Source organism: Leptonychotes weddellii, chromosome X (assembly GCF_054177405.1).
Source record: "Leptonychotes weddellii isolate Sample4059 chromosome X, ASM5417740v2, whole genome shotgun sequence".
Classification (NCBI taxonomy): Eukaryota; Metazoa; Chordata; class Mammalia; order Carnivora; family Phocidae; genus Leptonychotes; species Leptonychotes weddellii.
Window position 1 is genome coordinate 100984015 of NC_138385.1, and position 14618 is coordinate 100998632.

Sequence of the window (14618 nt, forward strand, 5' to 3'; positions counted from 1 at the left end):
GCATCCTAGCACTCAGCGCCTTTAGTTGAGGAAGCAAGGAATTAGCAACTAAGGAGTAACCACCATTCACAGGGAACCTACTTTGTGCAAGGCACGTTACATAAATGGACTCAGGTCCAAAGCTACTTAGAGCAAGCATCACCCCATTTTACAGAGGAAGAAACTGAGCCCCAAAGCGGCTTAATACCCTGCTTGAGGTTGCTGAGCCCAGTCTTAAGAAGGACTCCTATTCTTCCCCTTGCAGGGACCAGTGCCAGATTGGATATGGCGGGGCAGTTTTCACTGAGCTGGTGAGTTGGCTTTCCTCTGTAAGACATTTAGACAGTGAGCCACCTTTTGAGGTTCCCTTGATCTCCAAACAAGAAAGACACTGAAGCCTCCTATGTGGAAACTTTGCCTATAAAACTGGATGCTGATTTAGGTTTGGTTGAGTTCCAATCCTGTTTCCTTGGAGACATGTCCTTTAAAGTATATGCAGGGGTGCCTGAGTAGCCCAGTAGGTTGAGCTTCTGACTCTTGATCTCATCTCAGGTCTTAATCTTTAAGAAATATATATATAAAATAATACTTAACTTTTCAGATTGGGAGTATTTAGAGAGCTACTATTTTTAAAAAGTGTTTATATTTTAAAATGCAGTTTTAGGTGCCGCTGGGTGGCTCAGTCGGTTAAACATCCGACTCTTGATTTCGGCTCAGGTCATAATCTCACAGTCGTGAGATCAAGACCCGTGTTGGGCTCTGTGCTCAGTGCAGAGTCTGCTTGAGATTCTCTATCTCTACCTCTCTCTTTCTCTCCCCCTCCCTCCCTTTCCCCTTCCCGTCTGCTGCCCCCCCCCCCGCCCCATGTACTGTCTCTCGCTCTCAAATAAATAAAATCTTTAAAATGCAGTTTTTAGAAAGCCACTGGCTATTTTTCACTTTTTATTTTTTTATAAAGTAGCCAATAAGTACTTCTTGAGCACTTTTAACTTGCCCAGTACTGGGGAGTGGTCGCTAAGGAATGTAAAGGATGCAGGAAATATGAAACATTAACTCTAGCTAATGAAGAAAATATAATCGGAAAAAAAAAAAACAGAGCACAGTTACGTGCAAAATGACTTTTAACTGCAAAAGTTCCAGCAGGAGAGAAACCAAAGTAGAGAAGAAAAAAAAAAAAGGAGTGAATACAACCATAGATGACATTTCTAAATTTTTCTTTTTTTTTTTTTAATTGTGGAAATGTCAGTTGAACACAAAAGTAGACGTCTTGTTTCATCCCTGCCCACTTTTTTCCCAGGAGTATTTCAAAACACATCCAGGACAGAATGACTGAGCTATCTTGGAGGCTAAGAGGAAATGGAGCCGGGAGTTCCTGGGTGAGGACCCTGTGAGCAGAGGATTGTTCTTTATAGGGAGGTTGAAAGCATCGGGACTAAAAGGCTGAAACCTTGTTAATGAGTGCTGAAGTGCCCCAGTCCTGCTCTTTGGGAATCTGTGCTGAGCCTCCACTCCCCTATCCCAGAGAGTGTGTGCATGGCAGGGGTGGGGGCGTCTAACAGCCCCAGGGGTCTCTGGCTGGAATAACTGGGGGGAGGAGGGCTGCTACCTGGAGATTATGGCTGGAGGGGAGGCAATAATGAGTTCCTGTGGGCAGGTTGAAATGGGAAATGCCTCTGGGATACTGTGTGAATTTTCTAAGGCTATTGTAACAAATTAACATAAGCTGTTTAAGACCCGTTTTTTCCTTCCTGGAGGCCAGAAGTCTGAAATCAAGGTGTCAGCTCGTCAAGGTTCCTGGGTTTGTGACCCCATCAGTCCAACCTTTGCCTCTGTGGTCACCTGGCCTTCTCTTCTGCCTGGGTCCTGTCTCCCTCTGTCCCCTCCCTTTGTCGCTCTTTTAAAAGGTCACTGTGATTGCCTTTAGGGCCCACCTGGAAAATCAAGGATGCTTTCTTCATCTCAGAATCCTTAATCTAATCCCCTGTGTGCAGAGACCCTTTCCCCAAATAAGGTAACATTTGCAGGTTCCAGGGATTAGGACCTATCATCTTTGGGGAACGTTAGTCATATTACTACAGATATCCAGGTGGAAATCACTGGGGTGTTCCAGGACAATGAATGGGACTTTCCTCCTTAGTTTGTAAGCATTGTGGCTAAAGCCCTGTTGGTGCTGATAGTTCCGAGTGAGTGGCAGAACAGGCCAGTTATCTGCCTGTCCCCAGGTGGTGGAGGGGGAAGGCTTGTCCCACCCTTAAGCCAAGTGAGAACTGCTCCCAGAGAATCCCTCATAAAGATTTGGGGTATCTACAGGACAGAGACTGGCATCTCGTTCTCGGGTGGCATTTCTGGAAGTGCCGTATTGCTGATCAGCTCCTTGTGGAGACATGAACAGAAGGCAGCAGGGGGACTGAGGGCTCGGCAGTGGGTGGGTGGGTGGGCTCTCCCAAGTACACCTGGAAAATGTCGCTGCACATCCAGTTATCCCAAAATTGACCAGCTTAAAACTGCAAACTAAGGCCTGACCCGGGACTGCTACTGAGGCCAACAGATCCCATTGGCCCAGATCCAAGCAAGGATTTTGAATGCTGGTGACTTCTTTGCAAGAGACAAAACAGTTTTACTTAGGGAATGGGTAGTGGGGGGTATAAATCATGTGTTATCCTTGTAATTCTTGAGATATAATCAAGGTCTCAAGATCTGAGTGGCTCCCTTAGTCATGCAGATGTTAGGCAGCCAAGTCTAGGATTCCTTCTGTCTCCCTGGGGTCCCTGAATGAGGTGGGGCATTATGCTTTATGTAGAAGCGAGGGGTTTCCGGGAGGGCAGAGACCAACAGTTTAACTCCTGTTTCAAAACTCAAACTTAGGGGGAGTTGATGAGGGAAAGAGGGGTAAAAAAGCAGCCACATGTGTGGTCCGTGTCCACCATCCTCCGTGTGACCCTCAGCTGAGGTCCAAGGCCGAGAGCTGGCCATCAGAGATCAGCGCTCAGTCAGTGCAGAGCTTGGCGGACACGGAGAGGATGGGAGTTTTGACACCAGCCTGGCAACCTTACCTTCATTTAAAACATTGTATCTGGGGAAGATTCTTTTCAAATCTCAAACACCTTCCATGACCTAACCTGCTTGTAATTTGCCATCTAAATCACAGGATAGAAATATGATACCTGAGTCCCAAATACCGTCTAGGTGGTTGTAGCGAAAGCCAACACAAGCAATTTTCAAGCAGCAAAAAATAATTCTGTATGTGAGATTTCAAGACATCCTTGAGAATACTCAAAAAAAAAAAAAAAATACTCCTCTTTCCAAATACAGCATGAACCTTCTGGTCCTTTGCTATGATATCGTTTGTGTGATTGTGGAATGCCTTTTTACTTTGTACTCCACATTTTGAGAGAGAAAAACCCAGAATAGGGACGCCTGGGTGGCTCAGTCTGTCAAGCGTCTGCCTTCGGCTAAGGTCAGGGTCCCGGTGTCCTGGGATTGAGCCCCACATCGGGCTCCCTGCTTGGCGGGAAGTCCGCTTCTCCCTCTCCCTTCTTTGGTGTTGGAGGGACTGTTGATTCGGATGCGGGAAATTCCGTCACTGGCCACTGGCCAAAGTGCTTGTTTCAATCGAATCTTTTCACCTGAACTCCAAGGAATGTAGACGTCTTTGACTAGCAATAGGAATAACAGGAAGGAACAGAGGCCGGCTGGCTGAAGGGTGGTAGAATTTTAACTACAATGGACAGATGTCTTCCAGGCAGACATAGGAAGTTTCTAAAAACTTAGTTGGTCGTGATGATTCCTTTTGCGTAATTATACATGTGGAAGGGCCACAGGAAATATTGTGTGATTAACTTCTTTAAAAGTAAATTCTTCTGTTGGAACAATTTTAGAGTTACAGAAAGGTTGCAAAGGTAATACAGGGAGCACTTGTATCCCCTTGACCGAGGCCATTCCTAGTCACTGAACTCTTATTTGGATTCCCCAGTTGGCACACTGGTGTCCTCTTTCTGTCCCCAGGACTCCACTTTGCATTTAGTTGTCACATCCCCTTTGGTTTCCATCGTTCCTTTGTTTTCGTGACCCTGAGAATTTTGAGGGGGACTGGCCGGGTATTTTGTAGAATGTCCCCCAACTTAGGCTGGTCTGATGTTTTCTCATGACTAGACTGGGTTATGGATTTGGGGGACAAACACATACATAGATGATGTGGCCTTCTCAGCACACATCAGGGAATGCTTCACATCTACATGGCTTGTCACTTGTGACTGTCACCTTATTACATGGATAAGGAGATGGCTGCCAGGTTTCTCCCTGTCAAGTTACAGGGAGAATTTTTTCCCTTTCCTGATTAACTCTTAACAACTTGGTTTTGGGTGCCTGGGTGGCTCAGTCGGTTAAGCGTCTGCCTTCGGCTCAGGTTGTGATCCCGGTGTGCTGGGATCAAGTCCCACATCAGGCTTCCTGCTCAGTGGGGAGTCTTCCCTCAACCATGCTCATGCTCGCTCAAAAATAAAATCTTTAAAAGACCCCAAGAACTTGGGTTTTACAATGCGAAGCTGTTCTGTGGGAAGTCACTTTGATTGCATGGTAGCCACCAAGTTCATACCTAGACAGACTATCCTTAAGACCAAATTAAGATGCTTGAATCACACCATCGATTAAGTCAACTTAAAGCACATTGAGAGAAACGGAGTAATTGGTAATGAGACCTTGTAGCTTGCAAAGGCAAAAATATGTACTGTTTCAAATTTCTGATTCCTGTGATAGACTAAAGAAATGTCATAAGTTTGAGAAACTCGGGTTATATAATGGTTTACTCTGGATGTTCAACCAAGGGCAATGCAGTGAGACCCAAAAGATTTGGCGGAGGGGAGAGCCATTGCATTTAAATTATCAGACTCCCTTCAGAGGACTGACTGACCCCCATTTTCTATGTTAATATCTTTTATATATATATATATATTTTAAAGATTTTATTTATTTTTTAGAGAGCGAGTGAGAGAGAAACAGCATGAGAGGGGAGAGGGTCAGAGGGAGAAGCAGGCTCCCCGCTGAGCCGGGAGCCCGATGCGGGACTCGATCCCAGGACCCTGGGATCATGACCTGAGCCGAAGGCAGACGCTTAACCATCTGAGCCACCCAGGCGCCCCAGACAGATGTTTTTGCAGCGTGCACAACCAGGTTGATGTAAGGGTGTATTATCTCCCAGCACGCTGTTTTTCTAACCACAAGCCAAACCCTTGAGGTTAATGTGGGTTTCCTATTCCCTACTTGTGGCCACTTGAGTACCAGTGAAGCAGTCATTTCAAAATTAGCCAAAGTCTGAGTGTATTTAGTCCTTTTTGTCAGATATCTGCAATTTGACAGTCTCATGTGGATGAAAACTTCAGAGCATATAATCCTCCCAGAAATAATAGTCATCTCATTTCACTATATTAGTATAGTGTGCTACAAAAGAAACATAAAATTCGAACAAAGTTTGAAATATGTGACATGTATATATACATGTACATTCTAAACCCCTCCTTCCTTCCTCCCCCACCGCATACTTCCCTGGAAGTGCAGTTATGGTCACATGACTTCAGATTTGGCCATCTGTGGCCTGCCTCCAACTTCTCAAAAGTGGACTCCTTGTTGCTTCAAGGTGGTGGGGTGAGAAGGTGCATTTCCGTGTCTGACTAGTTTGTAGCCACTCATGGCAGACATTCATTCAGGAAATGAATCTCCAGTTCCCCTCTGGAGGAAGTGCATATGGTGTAATCTACCTGGGTTTGATTCTCACCTCTACCACCTCCATGACCTTGGACAAGTTTCCTCACCTCCTCTGGTGCCTTATGCATAAAAATGAGATAAAAAGATGAGCCACAAGGGTGCAGATGAGAGTTAAGCAAGACATTGAGTACTTAATGCTGCCAGCTCATGGAAGGCAGTCAGGTAATACTAATGCTAGATGATTTTTCTTCCTCTTCTCAGAACACAAACCCCACCCCTGTCTCCCTCTCATGGCATGGTCTGGTCTCATCTCTCAGGCCGAGACTACTTAGCTCACAGACTCATAGTCTGCCTGTTGCAGAACTGAAGATGTACTCTTAGACACTGTTCCTCAATCTGTGAATTTCCATGTTTTTGTCAGGAAAGGGCAAGGTTCCTTCAAGCCAAGACTCTCCTGTTTTGTCAGGGGATCAATATCCAACCCAACAACCACAAAGCAGGCTCTTTGAGCTCTAAGCCTGGGTTCAAAACCCATTCATTGTGTGGCATTTTGCAGAGCTACTCAATTCCCCACAAGCAGAGAAAGGGGTTCACTGTCAAGATGTAAGCCACTACAACTCTTTTTACTCTCTTAAAGCTTTAGAGCCAACCCTGAGCATTTTTGTCTGTTCTACAGGGTCAAACCAAGCAAATTTAATTCTGGATGGAGAGCGTAGTCATCCTTCCATGCCCTTAACATAATTCCTTGAACTCCAACAGGCAGCCTTGCATCTCTCTGAAGAAGGAAGCACTCAGGTGGCAGAAGCTCACCCTGCCAATGCTCCCAGAGAGCCTGGGCAACCAGAAGTTCCTAGAATTTGAGGTGCCCGCCCCAGGGGCAGCCCTTCCTGGTTGACTGACAAGAGTGGGTGCTCCAGCATTCTTGTGTCATCAGACAACCCTGAAGGGTCGCTGTGATGGACAGACATTAAGATGGCCTCCCCAGTGCACCCCACCTGCTGATGTTCACACTCTGTGCATTCCTTCCATTGGGTGTGAGCAGGACCCATGACCCACTTCTAACCAATAGGATGCAGCAAAGGTGATGGAATATCCGCTCTGTGATTATGTTACAAAAGATCGTGACTTTCACTTGGTGGATTGTTCTTGCTGGCTTTGACGAATGAAGCTGCCTTATTGGAAGCTGCTTTGTGGAGAGACTCATGTGCCAAGGAACTGAAGGTGGCCCCTGACCAACAGCCCATGAAGAGTGAAAACTTGTCATTAAACATGTAAGCAAATGCTTGGAAACAAATGTTTCCCCACTTGAGCCTTCAGGTGAGACCAGCCTAATCAACATCTTAATTGTAGCCATTGAGAGACCCCAAAATGGGAGACCTAGCTAAATTGTGCCTGGACACTTAAGCCACAGAAACTCTGAGAAAATAAATGTGTGTTGCTGATTTCTGGTCTGGCACGTAAGGAGCTTAGCGGTCACTGCTTCATCCTAACAAGCAAAAAGCTGAATGAGCTGAAAAATCAACCCTTCTTAGATCTGTTGGAGAAGTGAAGTCACAGGACAAACTGCTGCCCCCCCACCCCCAAATTGAAAAGACAGGCAGATGCAGAGAATCACAACTTACTGGAACTGAAACCCATTAGCAGAAAGTTCCACAGGAATCAGTACCAGGGTAAGAAAATCTGAACTGTAATCAATAAATTGCTGGAGGCTCAGTGTAGATGAGTCTGTGAGTTAAAGACTGCAGGGGTCCCCATGCTTTTGTGAGTTTTACCTCCTGGCACTCTACCAGGTTCTCAGAGTGAAGATTGGAGAAAAAATTGCTTGTGCGTCCTGCAGAGAGAGGGGGAAAGTGGCCATTTTTAAATATGCCAGAGCATTCTGTTCTTCTGAACAAGACCTGCCCTCAAGAGAAACTTGACCCTAATTGATGGGGGTTACCGGAACCTAACCACAGTGGGAGAAGGAGATACCCAACTCCTACCTCCTCCAGCCATCCTTTCCCGTCTAAGGCCCTGGGGGAGGGGGCACAACTAAGAGTGATTTATGAAGTTCACAGCCAAGGGGTACAGACTAACTACAAGACCAAGACCTAATCATAGAACTGCATCTCCTCCCCTGTCACCTCCCCACAACACCACTAACAGCCTATTTATCCCGATTCTTTTTACCTAGCACATCATGACATCATGTCCAGCTTTTTTTTTTTTTTTTAAGGGAGTGAAGAGCAGAGGGGGAGAGAGAATCTTAAGCAGGCTCCACGCCCAGCATGGACCCCAGGGTGGGGCTTGATCTCACAACCCTAAGATCATGACCTGAGCCAAAATCAAGAGTTGGCCGCTTAACAGACTGAGTCATCCAGGCGCCCCCATATCCAGCTTTAAACAAAGAACTACAAGGCATACTAAAAAGCAATAAACACAGTTTGAAAAGATAGAGAAGCATCTGCGCCATACTCAGGGATGTTGGAATAAATGTGTGTTCCTTTAGGCTGCTAAATTTGGGTAATTTGTTATGTAGTGTAGATTACTACAGCGGCCTAACCATTTCTACAACTCCTGTGGAATGGAACCCAAGTCACCCTTGGGACTTCACTTGACACCAAATTTGTGCTTGGTCTCCCTTTCAGGATCACATGGTTCTGCCACTTCCTACCTTTACCTGGAAACTCGTCCAAATAAACCCTTCCACATGCATCCTCAAGTTCTATGTGAGAGGGCTCCAGCCAGTCACACAGAGTCATGCTGCCATCTTGGTGTGCATGTGTGATTTCAAATCTTTCTTTGCATCTTGCATCTTTAGTCACTAAGACTGTACATTGAACTTCAGAAACTGTCCCTTCTGGTTTCTAACCAGTTAGGCTTTAGCCTGGCCTTTTTTTCCAGTGTTTTTTGTTTTGCTTTGTTTTTTTAATGATTATTTATTTGAGAGAGAGAAAGTGAGAGCACAAGCAGGGGGAGCGGCAGAGGGAGAGAGAGAAGCAGGCTTCCCACTGAGCAGGGAGCCCGACGGGACTGGATCCCAGGAGCCTGGGATCATGACCTGAGCCAAAGGCAGATGCTTAATGACTGAGCCACTCAGGCACCCCAGTATCAGTGTTTTTTTTACTTTGGTGGGAGATAAGACATTCAAGAAAATCTATATGGTCAAGACATAATTTCAAATTGGAATGGATTTACTGACTTTTGATTGGTTAAATCATTTCCATCATTCATGATTTTAAAAGCACAGATAGAACTTTTTTGAAGTCCAATTTGGCTGCCAATCCAGAGTGTGTAATGCTTCTACAATTCTGTTAAGAGATTAAGAGATAATTTTGTGTGTACATTTAATGTGTTTGTATGTGTACTTTGAAAGCCATTCCAAAGACAGCAGATTTATGTAAAAGAGTTTGCCTTTAGTTGTCCTTGAGTGATTGTCAATTGAATTCAAATATACAACCGAGCATTGGGCCTTAAAATCATTACATTCCTTTTTGGGCATTAGAAGAAAGCCTTTTTCTCTTTTTGAGCTGAAAGGTCCGAATGTCAGCATTCAGAGTAAGGTGAATTGAACTGAAAAATTGGCATTCCTCATTATAAAGAATGATAGAGAAATGTCTTCAGACATGTAAATGTAAAGATAATTGTTTCTTATCATGAAGGATTGTAGAATTATTTCTGCTTGCTTGCACATCCCGAAAAAGCACAAAATGCAGATTTAGATGGAAAACACTGCCCTTGACTTAACTCACCACTGAACTATCCTCAAATAGTTCATGCCTGCCCATTTATTTGTGGCTCCATTCTTTTAGTTACTAAACATTTATTTTATTTAATTTATTTTTTTTAAAGATTTTATTTATTTGACAGAGAGAGACACAGTGAGAGAGGGAACACAAGCAGGGGGAGTGGGAGAGGGAGAAGCAGGCTTCCCACGGAGCAGGGAGCCCGATGCGGGGCTCGGTTCCAGGACCCTGGGATCATGACCTGAGCCGAAGGCAGACGCTCAACAACTGAGCCACCCAGGCGCCCCTAAACATTTATTTTAAAATAATAACATTCACTACTCATATCACAATCAGGTTCGAATATACTTTTGTTTCCTTTTTCCTTGGTTTTTATTCAATCGCCGGTGTCAGTTGCAACTTTCTCTACAATTACTTTTGGTATGTTTACTGATCACACTGTTAACAGTTGTTTTTTCTTTGTGGAATGGCTATGCTCAGGCAAATTTAGCTGTGAATTGAAAAATCAAATCTCGGGGCGCCTGGGTGGCTCAGATGGTTAAGCGTCTGTCTTCGGCTCAGATCATGATCCCAGGGTCCTGGGATCGAGCCCCGCATCAGGCTCCCTGCTCGGTGGGGAGCCTGCTTCTCCCTCTCCTGCTCCCCCTGCCTGTGCTCACTCTCTCTCTCTGTGTCAAATAAATAAATTGAATCTTAAGGAAAAAAAAAAAGAATAATCCAGTATCTGTGAAGCAGATCCTGTTTTGCCTTCTATTGGAGCTTTACTTATTTAACAGCTGGTTAGTTGGCTTTCAGGAAGGCAGCATTTTAAATGGTGTCTAAGGAGGTGGGGTCGTTTGCGATTTGATAGGTGGTCCATCTGAGGCACTGAACCTCTCACCTATGCAAGACGAGCTTCAAGCTTGAGCTTCGGTAGGAGTTCATCAGAGCCCTGGCCTCTTTTAAGAGGGTGAAAGTCTTTAAGTTTCTACCTGAGAACCTTGTCAGGCCATTCTCTCTTCCTCAACACAAAATCACTTTTGTCTCTCTCTGTCCTTATCCATCTTCTCTCCCATTTGCTTCCCCCCCCAGCATCCTGACTTCTGTTCCAGGTTAGTCCCTAACATTTCTCACCCACTGGGGCTTGCAGAACTAGAAGGAAGGATGTAGCTCATCACTGCTAACCCTGCGCTTCCATCCCTGACTCGTCATTTGCATTCAGAATGCTCTTTGGCTTAGTTGGATGTGGATCATTTTTTTCTGCTATTTTGAACTAAGTTCTTCCCACATTTAAATGTGGCCTGGTTATTCCCTTTCTTTTTTAGGTTGAGATACAAGCTCTAGGACCTTGCTACTCAAAGTAGGAGCCGTTGACCAGCAGCATCCACATCTCTGGAAGCTTGCTAGAAATGCAGTTTCATGAAATGCGGGGCCTCACCCAGCCATCCCAACAATCAGAATCAGGATTGTGGAATCTGCTTTTCAATGAGATCTGCAACAGGAGGCACATTAAACTTGATGAATTTTATTCTCAGGTCTGATATCCTTTAAATGTCTTTTTTTTTTTTTAAGTACAATTTCATTTTAAACCATACTCAATCCCTATCTCTTTCCACCCTCCACCACTTACATCTATGATTAATTAGTTTATTTGGCATTGACAGTGCTTTTGTCCTTTATGTATTCTTCTTTATTAAGGCCTGGTAACACTCCCATTTTTTTTTTTTAAGATTTTATTTATTTAACAGAGACAGCGAGAGAGGGAACACAAGCAGGGGAAGTGGGAGAGGGAGAAGCAGGCTTCCCGTGGAGCAGGGAGCCCGATGTGGGGCTCGATCCCAGGACCCTTGGATCATGACTCGAGCCGAAAGCAGACGCTCAACGACTGAGCCACCCAGGCGTCGCCACACTCCCATATTTATTGGACACAACCTCTCTATCTGTTCAATCAGTTTGCACACGGTACTCAGTAAATTTCTGTTGAATTGAAATGAATTGAAAGGCCAAGATGCTACTGGTCATCAGATGGACCCCAAGGAGGGCTGTGGCTGCAGAAGCTGACATCCTTTCTCAGGAGGGCAGATTCTTAGCCTGGGCTCTTTAGAAAGCAGAGCTTAAGACAAATTGTGCACTGAAGCTTTACGGCAGAACATCATGGGATCCCTGGACAAAAGGGCAGTAAAGCAGGGAAGGAGGAAGAGCAAATTAAAGATGGTACATTTTTTAATAGACCGTAAATTCCTAAGAAACACGGCTGGTTTGCTCAGGGCCATATGCATCCTCTCCTCAGAAACTTCCATAGGGAGGGAGGAAGTAAGACCAATTTTCTCTGCCAGCAACTTCTTGCTTCCCATCCCTCATTGGCCTGTTTGCCTGCCCCACTAGGTGTTAGCTTTCCTGCATTTTAGGTTTAGGCACCCAGCATTGTGGGGCAGCTGCTGGATAAGCCAGAGCCTCTGTGGGTAGACCTACAGGGGCCAACATGTCTAGGTCTCCACCAGTTTTGTAAATAAAGTTTGATTGGAACACAGCCATGCCCATTGATTTACATACTGTCCACAGCAGTTCAAGTATCAGTAAAACCCACCTGAAAGGCTCATTCTGTATGTTAAATAAGACAATGAATGTAAAAGGCAGAGCATAGAGCCTGCCCACTGATGCGCTATGAAAACAGTAGGTTTTTGTGAATCATACTCTCCTCACGCTGCTGCGATGAGTACATCTCAACAGACCATCCACCTGCCCCCCACTGCGCCCTCCACTGCATTCTGTGGCATACCTGAGGTTCTCCCCATAAACTTGGTCCTTTCCATTCAGACCTCTGGGTGTCAGGGGACTCACTGGGAAGAGAAAGTTGTCTGTAAGAGAAAGCCCCTGAGCTGCTCCCAGCCGTTAGTGTATGTGATCAAGTGTGATGGCAAGCAAGCTGTGAGTCATGGAGCAAAAGCAAGCCAAGACAGCTGAGCATTTCCTGGGTGGCCCAGACTGAAAATGCAAGGTGGAGTCCAGGTGGTAAACTGGGAGCGAAGGAGGAAGAGTGGGTGCACAAATGAGCATCATAGGCCCTGGTGATTACGACACAGATCTCCCCCTGTTCGGGCTCAGCTGACTGGCTTGGCGGTATCATTGCATTTCTCACATCTACATACTTTCAGATGTTTCCACCTGCTGTGCGTGTGCTTTACTGGTCTACTTTTTCGTATCGTGGTTGCACTCTTGCACGAAAAGTTTGTTATCAGTTTTATTTTTTAAAGTTTTATTTAAAATCAATTAATTAACGTATAGTGTATTAGAAGTTTCAGAGGTAGACTGCAGTGATTGATCAGTTGCACATAACACCCAGTGCACATTCCATCACTCAGTTACCCCATCCCCCTACCCATCTCCCCTCCAGCAACCCACAGCTTGTTTCCTAGAGTTAACAGTCTCTTATGATTTGTCTCTCTGATTTCGTCTTGTTTTCTTTTTCCTTCCCTTCCCCTGTGTTCATCTGTTCTGTTTCTTGAATTCCACATATGAGTGAAATCATGATAATTGTCTTTCTCTGATTGACTTATTTCGCTTGGCATAATATCCTCTAGTTCCATCCACTCAGTTTTATTTCTTAGACTAATTTCAAGTTCTTTCTGACAGTTAAAAAGCTTAGTTTCCTATCCATCCTTCCTCACGTTTGCTCTGAGCATACGTGAGCATAGCATAATCCTCTGAGCTGATCTGGCCTAGGACTCCTCATTTGTAATAATTTCCCTCCTTTTATTACCGACCCCCCTGGGGGCCTCAGCCTTGACTACTTGGCACCTGAATCATCCAGAGCCCTCAGGTTTGCACGTGGGAAGCGGAGACGTGGGCTATGTGTAGCTTGGGTGCAAAGCAGAGACTAAAATGCGGTAGCACTTGTATGTGGATTAGCCATGCAAACCCTGGGCATTAGGGCAAACGTACAGATGCCCTGTTGTCATTTTTATCTTTTAAAGCACATTCCGCACACTGTCCTCCAGAAGCCATCTCTGCTTTCCAAGAGCAAAGGAAGGAGGAGATCCATGGTCCAAAACAGACAGCAGGATTCATGCTTTCTAAGGGACTGACAAATGGATGTGTGGGGATTACTCCTATGATGTTCTCTGCTGTTTTTACAAGCAAGCATGTTAATACCCAAGAGCGGTTAAGGTTTCAACAATGTCGGTCTGTTCCAGAATTCTATCAAAGCAGCTGCCCCTGCTAATAGACGTGCCGGGTTGGATCCTTTGGAAGTGCTGGTGTCCGCAGCCCTTTGTTAAAGGCTCTGCTTCCCATCTGGCAGTGCAGCCTCCTGCCTGCCTAACATGAATTCCAACAGGAAGCCCAGACCTGTGGGCTTCCAGGAAGAAGGCCTAGGAGCTGAGCCCAAACTTTGCCTCACTTAAAATTGCAAAGCTGGTGGGGTGGAAATGTAGGTGAGCAGCTGGGTGGGAGGGCATGTGTTTGCACATAAGTGTTTCATAAGTGGGGGGGGGAGGGGCGGTGGGGACACCTTGCCTTTGGTTGATTGGAAAAAACCTGGAGAGGGGCCCATTTATTGGGGGCAGAGATCGAAGGGTGGCTGCTTGCGCTTTGCCAATGGGCCTGTTAATTTATTAGATGATAAATCTGATAGGGTTTGGGGGTTTGTTTTAAATAAAGCTTTGGTTAGTAAAGCTATAACCTAGAGGGGGGCTTTTTTATTTTCAACCTTGAAGAGTTTCTTTGTTTTTAAACTTCACCAGTATGTTTACTGTTGTCATTAGTGATTATGTGATTTAAAAAAAAATTTTTTTTTTTTTTTTAAGTAATGTCTATACCCAACGTGGGGCTGGAACTCACAATCCGTGATCCACAGTCCCATGCTCCACCAACTGAGCCAGCCAGGCACCCGCTGATGATATAATTTTTGAAACTTTGATGCATGTAGAAGAAAGCTTGATTTTCAATGCATAATGAAACACACAAAAACAGTTAAGAAATCAGAATAAACTTGAATAACTTTTTAAAAAACCATTAATTACTCTTGAAAGCTAATTCAGAATGCCAAACCTATATTGAAGCTGAGTAAAAACGGAACATTGAATAGCAAGGTGCAAAATAGGTCCGTGTGCACGTGTCTCGTTAGCCGAAGTGCCCCGTCTTTGTCGAAGATTTGATTTTCAGCGAAACCCCCCTACCTCTGCGGGATTGTTTCCGTGGGGGCGCGGGGGCGTGAAAGAGCGCTGTTTTAACACC